This window comes from Crinia signifera, chromosome 3, assembly GCF_055691185.1.
Source record: "Crinia signifera chromosome 3, ASM5569118v1, whole genome shotgun sequence".
Classification (NCBI taxonomy): domain Eukaryota; kingdom Metazoa; phylum Chordata; class Amphibia; order Anura; family Myobatrachidae; genus Crinia; species Crinia signifera.
Genome location: NC_139219.1, coordinates 259,390,596 through 259,399,383, shown reverse-complemented (window position 1 = coordinate 259,399,383; position 8,788 = coordinate 259,390,596). Strand labels below are relative to the sequence as shown.

The window sequence follows — 8,788 nt, the reverse complement described above, 5'->3', positions numbered from 1 at the left end:
GTCTATGACGTGCCGTTTCAAGGCCATTGGCCCCTTCCTCAGGACTCAATGCTGTGACATGTGACTCTTTAAAGTGCAGAGTGCAGTGCTACGTGAAAATACAAAACAAGCAACAAGACTTACTGATACCTGGGTAACATATATCTGGTCTGATCCACACGTGTAGGAGCATCTCCTCCCCCCACCGGGGGCCGCGGCCGCCGGTACTTCCGGGTCCGGCTGTTGGTGTAGTCCGGCCAGCACTAGCTGTTGCTTAGCAACCGAAGACGCTTTGGCTAGATAGGGGGGATTGCAATTTAACATTACACTGAAAAAAACAAAACAAAAACAATGTGATAATTTCATAAGACAGACCTGATACATTATAACAGTGAATGGTGAACAATTTAAGACCATTAAAATACCAAGAATATACAGTGCTATCTCTAAAAACTATAATTCATTTTGTTTAAACTATTTTTACATACAATATTCATTGTTCTTTATGGATTAAGCATCACTACTGAGTGGTTATCAGGTATAATTATTGCTTATTACATATGTTTATTTAAGCTTTTACTATTTTGCAAGATTCTACAATTTTAGTTTTTTATGCTTCACAGAAATACATTCCATGAGATCTTCTCATTCAGACCCTTAGGCGCTGCTGAATTGAGTGTGTGTATCCAGAAGCTCTCCTTCTGGATGAGTATTTTTTGGCGATTGCCTCCACGGCTTAAAGGGGGCACATGATCTATTATTATGTATTTTAAACTAGTGAGGGTATGTCCTGCAGCTTTAAAATGCCGGGCTACCGGCTGGTCTATGTCTTTTCCTTCCAGGCTTTTTTTAATGGCTGAGCGATGTAATGCCATGCGTTCGCGAAATGTTCTGATAGTCTGACCCACATAGTATAAGCCACATGGACAGATGATCAGATACACCACGAACTGTGACATACATGATAACACGTGTTGGATTTTATATTTATGTCCCGTGTGGGGATGTTTGAACGTGTGTCCAGCTATCATAAAACCACAAGTGGTACATGCTGGACATTTGTAACATCCTGGTTTCTTTACCGTTGTGCCTGGCGGGTTGGCTGCTGGTATGTTGGTTTTCACCAGAAGGTCTCTTAAATTTTTTCCACGCTTGTAACTCAGCATAGGTTTAATTTTGGACAAGGAAGGAAGATTATTATCAGTAGCCACAATGGGCCATAGTGCATTTATGGCTCTGGGTAGTCCGACACTCATAGTGGAGTATTCTGTGACAAAAGGGATTCTTTCTCCTAATTTTTTCTTGGTGTTGCTTTCCAATAGATTTTGTCAAGGGATTTTCATTACCTCATTTTTGTCCTTTTGTAAAGCTTTGTATGGATATCCCCTCTCTAGAAACTTATTAACGATCTGCCGGCGGCCGCAGCCCCCGGGGTGGGGAGGAGAGGCTCCTACACGTGTGTATCAGACCAGATATATGTTACCCAGGTATCAGTAAGTCTTGTTGTTTGTTTTGTATTTTCACGTAGCACTGCACTCTGCACTTTAAAGAGTCACATGTCACAGCATTGAGTCCTGAGGAAGGGGCCAATGGCCTTGAAACGGCACGTCGTAGACATTTTGTTGGAACATGTAATTTGTTATCCATTATAACACTAAAAATCATATTGAAAAGCCCGTGGAGTGCCGCCTGATTCTTTCAACCCAGAGAGGAGGAGAGAGATACCACATTGTATAAAAAGAAGGAAGGCAACACCGGCAATCGCTTAACTCAACCAGAGTGCCAGTCCACACTACCTGTAAATATATATATATATATATATATATCTTATATATTTAGCCAGATCTGTCACTCATCCCCTGTGTAGGTAACATTCCCGCCCAGCAGGATACACAAATCCGCCCCCTTCAGGGAAAAGTGTTCTATGTGTATAACGTTCTACACATCCCACCCCTTTGACATCACCTCCCCCCGCCCAGCCAGGGCTACAGTACACATCCACCATTACTCCCGCACACCCCCCCTCTACCAGCAAACACCCACCCCCCGACACCCACGACCCTCCCTCCCGCGATTCGCGTGAACCCCCTCCCGCGATTTGCGGCACCCCCGCGACCCCCCTCTCCCCCCATTCGTGGCACCCCCGCGACCCCCCCCCCCCCGCGATTCGATGCGCCCCCCCCCTGGAATTTGCGGACCCCCTCCCGCGCTTCACGGAACCCCACAGCACCTCCGGTGCCCCCTCCCGCGATGTGTCCAGAGTGACCCCCAAGTCACGGCTGGTGCTGCTCAAAATGACGTATCTGGAGGAGCGACCAGTAGGTCCGTGACACAGATTATGGATTTTAAATTTACCAAATTTGTCAACTAAATATGTTGCATAATCCATCTTTAACAGATGGGGTATATATAATTGTGTTAATGTAATGTCAAGCTTGAAGTCACATGAAGTTATGTTGGAAATGCCATACTTGTCACAATGATTAGAACGTTGCCTGATGGGACATATATGTCACTAAGAGACTGAATATCCTCGCACATCCAACTTTTTAAAGCCAAGACTATCTAGAGATGCAGAAAAGGAAGGGTTATCCCAAAAAGGGACATATGGCAGTTATTGCGGGAGAGAAGAATATATAAGAAACAACACTCATAAAATATACCACATTTACTGATATCATAGAAATATAATTTCAAGACAAGCTGTTCAATTCCACCATGGCCCTAATGTGCGGAGTTTGTATATTCTCCCCGTGCTTGCGTGGGTTTCCTCCGGGTACTCCGCTTTCCTCCCCCAATCCAAAAATATACTGGTAGGTTATTTGGCTCCCAGCAAATTAACCCTAGAATGTCTGTGTGTGCGTGTACATGTGGCAGGGAATATAGATGGTCAGCTCCACTGGGGCAGGGACTGACATAAAAGCACCGTGGAATATGTGTGCACTATATAAATGGTAATAAATAACTAATATTGGGCCTAATTCGGACTTGATTGTAAGACAAATATGTTCTCAAAATGAGCAAAACCATGTGTACTGCAGGTGGGGCATGCCTACGTTTTTATTTTTATTTTTTTGGCACAACCAGAAAACTTCAAGTTTCTTCCACCAAATGCCTTCCTATCAGTCACACAGCCTATGCAAGCCTGCAAATGACTTAGCACGGTTTGTTCAAAGTAGCTGGATCTGGGATTCACCTGAAAATGCATTCGCAAGCTGGCTGCGATAGTCTAGCTGACGTCACACAGACCCCCTAAAAACGCCTAGACACGTCTGCGTTTTCCCTGACACTCCCACAAAATCCGGTTTCCTGTCAATCACCCTGTGAGCGGCCACCGATTAAAAAAAATAGCAGGCTTTCGTCGCGGGACTGCCTCACTAATGCGTACTAAGATCCTTAAGCATGCGCAGTCTATTGATAATTACCCGGCTTGCGGTTGTGCAGCTGCGCTAAATTAGGACCAAAGTCCAGCCATTCTACCTTCCGCATGATGAGAAAGGTTTGTATACACAGTCGCTCCATAAATACTTGATTTGCGAATTCTCTAATTAGCAATTAACTCTGAATCAGGCCCCGTAGTAATTACTTTTAGTCAAAATTTTTGTCATCAGGACTAAAGCCCCGTAGAAAACATGCGATAAAGGCAGATGAGATATGCATGATAATGATATGGTTAATGATCTTATTGTGCATATCGTTCAGTGTGTACAAACCATAAAGTTGCACACTCCTGTGGGTCTTTATCCACTCACATTCTTATCTGTCCATGCAATCCAATTTTGCCGATGTCATTTATGACTTGGTGCATATCAGTCAGTGTGCAAGAACAATAAACATAAATCTTTCAGTGTGTATGCACTATGTTGTTCAATCTGTAGCTCCAGGGAGTTCAATTGATATTGCTAAGATATCGTTATCTGCCTTTATCACATAGGGGGAGATTCTTCGCCGCCCATCGCATTTATAATTATCACATATGTTGTAACATATGCGATAATTAAGGCAAAGGACAGCTCTTGCGTTAAGAGCTGTCCTTTGCGGTGAGAGTCGCCGGCTCCCAGCAGGTCCCGGCGGCTCCCCCCTCCCTCACACACCCGGCGCTGCTGCTGCTGCTGCGATGCCCCCCGCTGCGGTAACCCGCATCCCAAAATGCGGTAAAAACCCCGATAACGGGGTTTTTACCGCATTTTTCGCTTAGAGAATCTCCCCCTTAGTATGTACAGATGGAGCAGCCTGTCAGCTCCATCTGACAGGGATGCGCAAGCGTCTCACCCGCTCGCCCATCCATGTCAACAAGGCAGTGGGAAACCTCTTCCATGTCTATCTCCACTTTAGGGAGATGGGCAGGGAGCGAGGGCAGGCTGGGGAAGAGCGGGCAGGGGAGCAGAGCCAGACGGAGGGTTACTACAGCCTCCGACAGAACAGGGCGCGCAAGCATCTTGTGCATGCACACCCCCTTCTGTCGGAGGATGGTGGCAGGTGACGATTGGCGATAGAATCGCCAGGAGCAGCTCAAATGAGAGCTGCTCTGTCTGTATGCTGCTTTACAAGAAAATGGGGTAAACTGTTCTGCGCAATGAAGCAGCCTGTATTCCTTATGAGATAAAGGGGACCACCTGGACACCCTTAGGTTTGAAGACACATAGAAAAAAAGGGGATATCTTAATGTATCAATATGGGCGCTTGAATAAAAGAGGCTGATTCTCCCCTGTTAATATTTTGAAGAAACATCAGGAGTCAACATATTAACAGGCGAGCCACTTTAATTTAAGCGCCCATATTGATACATTGAGATATCCCATTTTTTCTATGTGTGCTGCTTTACACTGTTGTAATATTTGCATTCATGGTACTTAAGGGAGCAGGGCACCTGTCTGCGTCCTATCAATGAACAAGGGCCACCAGTGTAGATAGTGCAGGGCCACAAGTAAATATGGCGCCCTTTATTACCATTTGTGGGCAGTGGCAGTGCCCCTCTGCAGTGTGCTCTAGCAGATAACTAATGCTTGGCCCGCTGGCAGAAAGTGTGTTTGCACATGCCTATGATTGCACATTTCATGTAACACAGGGATCATTTCTCATAAGTCACCCATATGTTTTAATTATTTCCAACATCTTAACCATCCAAATATATAATGACTCGGACAACAACGTCAAATTGGAAAAAAGCCCAATTTATTAAATCGAAATGAAACTGTAGAATTAGATCAAGGTGGTGACAGGACCATTGCCCCTCGGCTACAGCGCACAATTAAATAATCAAATTAACAAATGGGGGTGGGTAGAACCATTTCCTCTTAATTGCTGGCCCCTCCATAAGATGGAGACGTGGTCCTCCCCTAAGATAGTGACGGACTTGCCTTTTTCAAAGGGGAAATGCTACTCAAAACTTGCTGTGCTATAAATTGAGCCGCCGAGAAGCCTACTGCGACTCACCTGCCGGAATGAATCATGTATACATTCCAACGGAAAAAATTCAAATAACAAACTTCTTCACTGGTGGGTAGGATCCAGAAAAATGGGCAAGAGGAAGCAGTTACATCAGGCCTTCTTTAATATACACTTCATAAAACCCACCCCAAACTAAAACCTATTGGCTACTCTAACTGACTGACACCCACATTCAACCAATAATTTAATATAAACAATAAAACCAACTACAGCCAGATTATTACAATGATAAAACAGGGTGCGTATTTTCTCTCAAGCTCAGGAGAGCTCTCGAGAGTTTTAAATACAGTACTTTCACAAATTGTCCTTTTTGTTCTAGAATCTCATAAAATAGACTTATTGCCAGAGAGGATCATAATGCTGTCACCTGGCAGCAATTACTAGTGTTCATTGAAGGAGGCACTGTGCTCTTTTGTACTAATTACTTGCCACTTATTGTTATGCTTGAATGCTGTACATCTTGTTCATATGCTACACTTGTGAGCAGAAGATCAAAGACATTTATAAATGCTGGACATCACAACAGAAAGAATGTGGTATGAAATCCATGGTCTATGGAACCTGTAAATTCACTGTTTAATAGTAAGTTAACTAATTCTGCCTTGTTAGGAACATGCATGTGTCTCATGGTTACATTTGCTCCCCTGAAACCTCAAGGTGCTTCTCTGTTATATCCGCTGTCTTCTGTGCCAGTGGAATTCACCAAAGTCACTATCTTAGCTCATTCAAATATTGTTTTTTCTTAGTACTTCCCAGTAATATTTTAAAATTTTTGTTAATTTATCATTTTGTTTTCTTATTGTGTAATTATATTGAAATAAGAGCGCAGAGAAGCTGTGAGAAGCCTTTTCTGATGAGAGGAACTGGATACATCTGCATTACAACAAAACCACCACTAGCTGGATATAAAATCGCATAGCAAAATTCTGCAAGGTCACATGATCACAGTTCTGTATGGTGCAAATTATTGGTATTTACTTTTGTTTTACATTCTCCAAGTTAGATAAATGTTAGCCATGGACTCCAACTGACACTGCTCCATACTTACCTACCCTCCTGGAATGGTCGGGAGGCTCCCACAAATTGTGTCCCCCGCCAGGCCCCCCGGGAAGGTGGCCAAGTCTCCTGCATTGTCCCCACACCCCCCTTCCCCGCAGCATTAAAGTCTGAATTTTACGGGTCCGAGGAGGTGCAGTGCATATGGTTTTGTCCATTAGAGAGTTATTGTGCGTTTCTGAATGAATCAGAATAACCACCACAGTCCGAATGTGTGAACAGGGAAAAAGTATAACATAGATATAAACAAAAGCAAGAGAAAATAACCACACCCCTGATCTAACCAAACCCCACTGCTCCTAGCACAGGGACAATAATATGGAAGTATCTCACCTATTTGTGTGCTAACACCATCATAAACACTGAGGAAAGTCCAATTCCAAGAATATCTACAGTACAGTGTATGAATATAAACAGGAGTTAGGTGTTGAGTAAATGCTGTTGGCAAATGACAGATACAAAGGCGTAACAAGAAACGAAGAAATCTCATTTGTGCCATCTACTGGATTTTTTGGGCATTACAACAGGATTTGTGTTAGTGAAAGCTTTATTTTCTATTCTCATTGTTTGATAAAACTTGTCAACTTTCTGGCAGGTGGGCACCACAGGGAGGGGCGGGGGGCATGGTGCATGATTGGTGGGAAGTGGGAAGAATATAATGGTGTAATTGCATTACTGTGACCTCGCCCCCACCTTACATTCCATTGCATTAAAAAGTGGGGGCATGGCTACGATGATGTGATTCAGACATAGAATACTTGACAACTTCATCTTTTCTCTGGGACCCTAGACCCTGTTCGGACACTTTAACATATTTTGCCATAGTCATCTGTGACTTTATGTTTTGGCATACTTGCCTACCCTCCTGGAATGGCCGGGAGGGTCCCGCAAATTGGGTCAACCTCCAGGCCCCACAGGAAGGTGGGCAAGTCTCCTGCATTGTAGCCACAGCCCCTGCTCCCCCCTTCCCCATGGTATAAATTTCCGATTTTCGCAGGTCCACAAGGAGGGGGCGGGGCTAACATGATGCGAATCGCGTCATTTAGCCCCTCCCCATTCACGGACCCGCAAATTGATGCGGCTGCCTTGTCATGGGCGGGGCTTGGTGACATCAGCCTCGCCCCGCCCCCAAAATGAAGCCTTGTCCAGCCCCCCCTTTCACTCCTCTCCAGGCTTCTCCCAGAGAGGAGTTTTAAAAAGTCAGCATGTATGTGCTTTGGCCCTTCCCCTTGTGTACAAGTATGAGTCTGAGTGTGCAAGAACAGGGACGTCTACCCTTGAAAATTGCCCCTGCCCCATGCTATTGCAGGTGTAGAATATGGTCTTCAATGTAAGTAATCCATGTTTTATGCAGTTTTCTATTGTATGTGCGCAGCATTGGATTTGCAATAGGTCACACACTGAGGATGAGTGTCACTGGTCGCACACTGAGGATGAGTTACAGGTAGTCAGCATTCGGGGATGTAACAGGGAGTTGGCTCGAAAAATGCAGGAGTACCAAGCATTTTTGGGCATGTTAAGTCATTCGTTGGAAATTTGACCTGGTGTCTTAGGAGAGCTGCTCTGTCTAACCATACACTTGTGCCCGACCAGCCCTGCCTACCATCACGGTACTTGACCTATGCACCGGAAGCACCGTCTATTGGGATGAACACTCCGCTTCATGTGAGGTCCTCTGTCCTGTGAATTCCAGGTAAATATCGGAGTTGTTACCTGCAGTGGCAGCGTGGTGGGAGAATAAAATATTGGGCCTTATTCTGGTTCACTCTGAGATTCCTTCTCAAATGGACAAAACCATATGCACTGCTGGTGGGGCAGATATAACGTGCAGAATTAGATTTGGGTGGATTTTTTCTTCAAAGTGAGATCTACACAGGCTGCTAATGGATGTTTTGCATAAACATAACATAATATCCATTCGTATGCCTCGGGTAACTGCCCATATCTTTCGATGGTCAGCGACTATCGAAAGATGTGGCGCATGCACGCATATAAAAGTGACTTTTAAGTCACTTACATATGTGTGCACACTGGCAGGGATAGGGGCTGATGATGTCAGTTGCCAGGCCCGCTCCCATGTCACCGCCTCATTACCATGAGAACGCCCAGCGTTCTCATTGGAATGTGCATGGATCACTGGGCGTTCCCATATGATAATGGGGCAGCTCAGCACCCCCGCCCTTCTCCTGCCCCTGCACGCCGTCATGGGTGTATGCACCCTGCGAAGCAAAAGTTTACATGCGCAGACGCGCACCATCGGTCCTCCGTGCGAATGCGAATGGACAAGAAGAACCCCCTAAGG

General features: G+C 44.9%; 1 protein-coding gene across 4 annotated transcripts in view; it reads left to right on the top strand.

Annotated features, from left to right (window-relative positions):
* The window catches only part of MED12L (mediator complex subunit 12L), a 458,604-nt gene that overhangs the window by 118,362 nt on the left and 331,454 nt on the right, over positions 1 to 8,788 (top strand). The window lies entirely within an intron of this gene.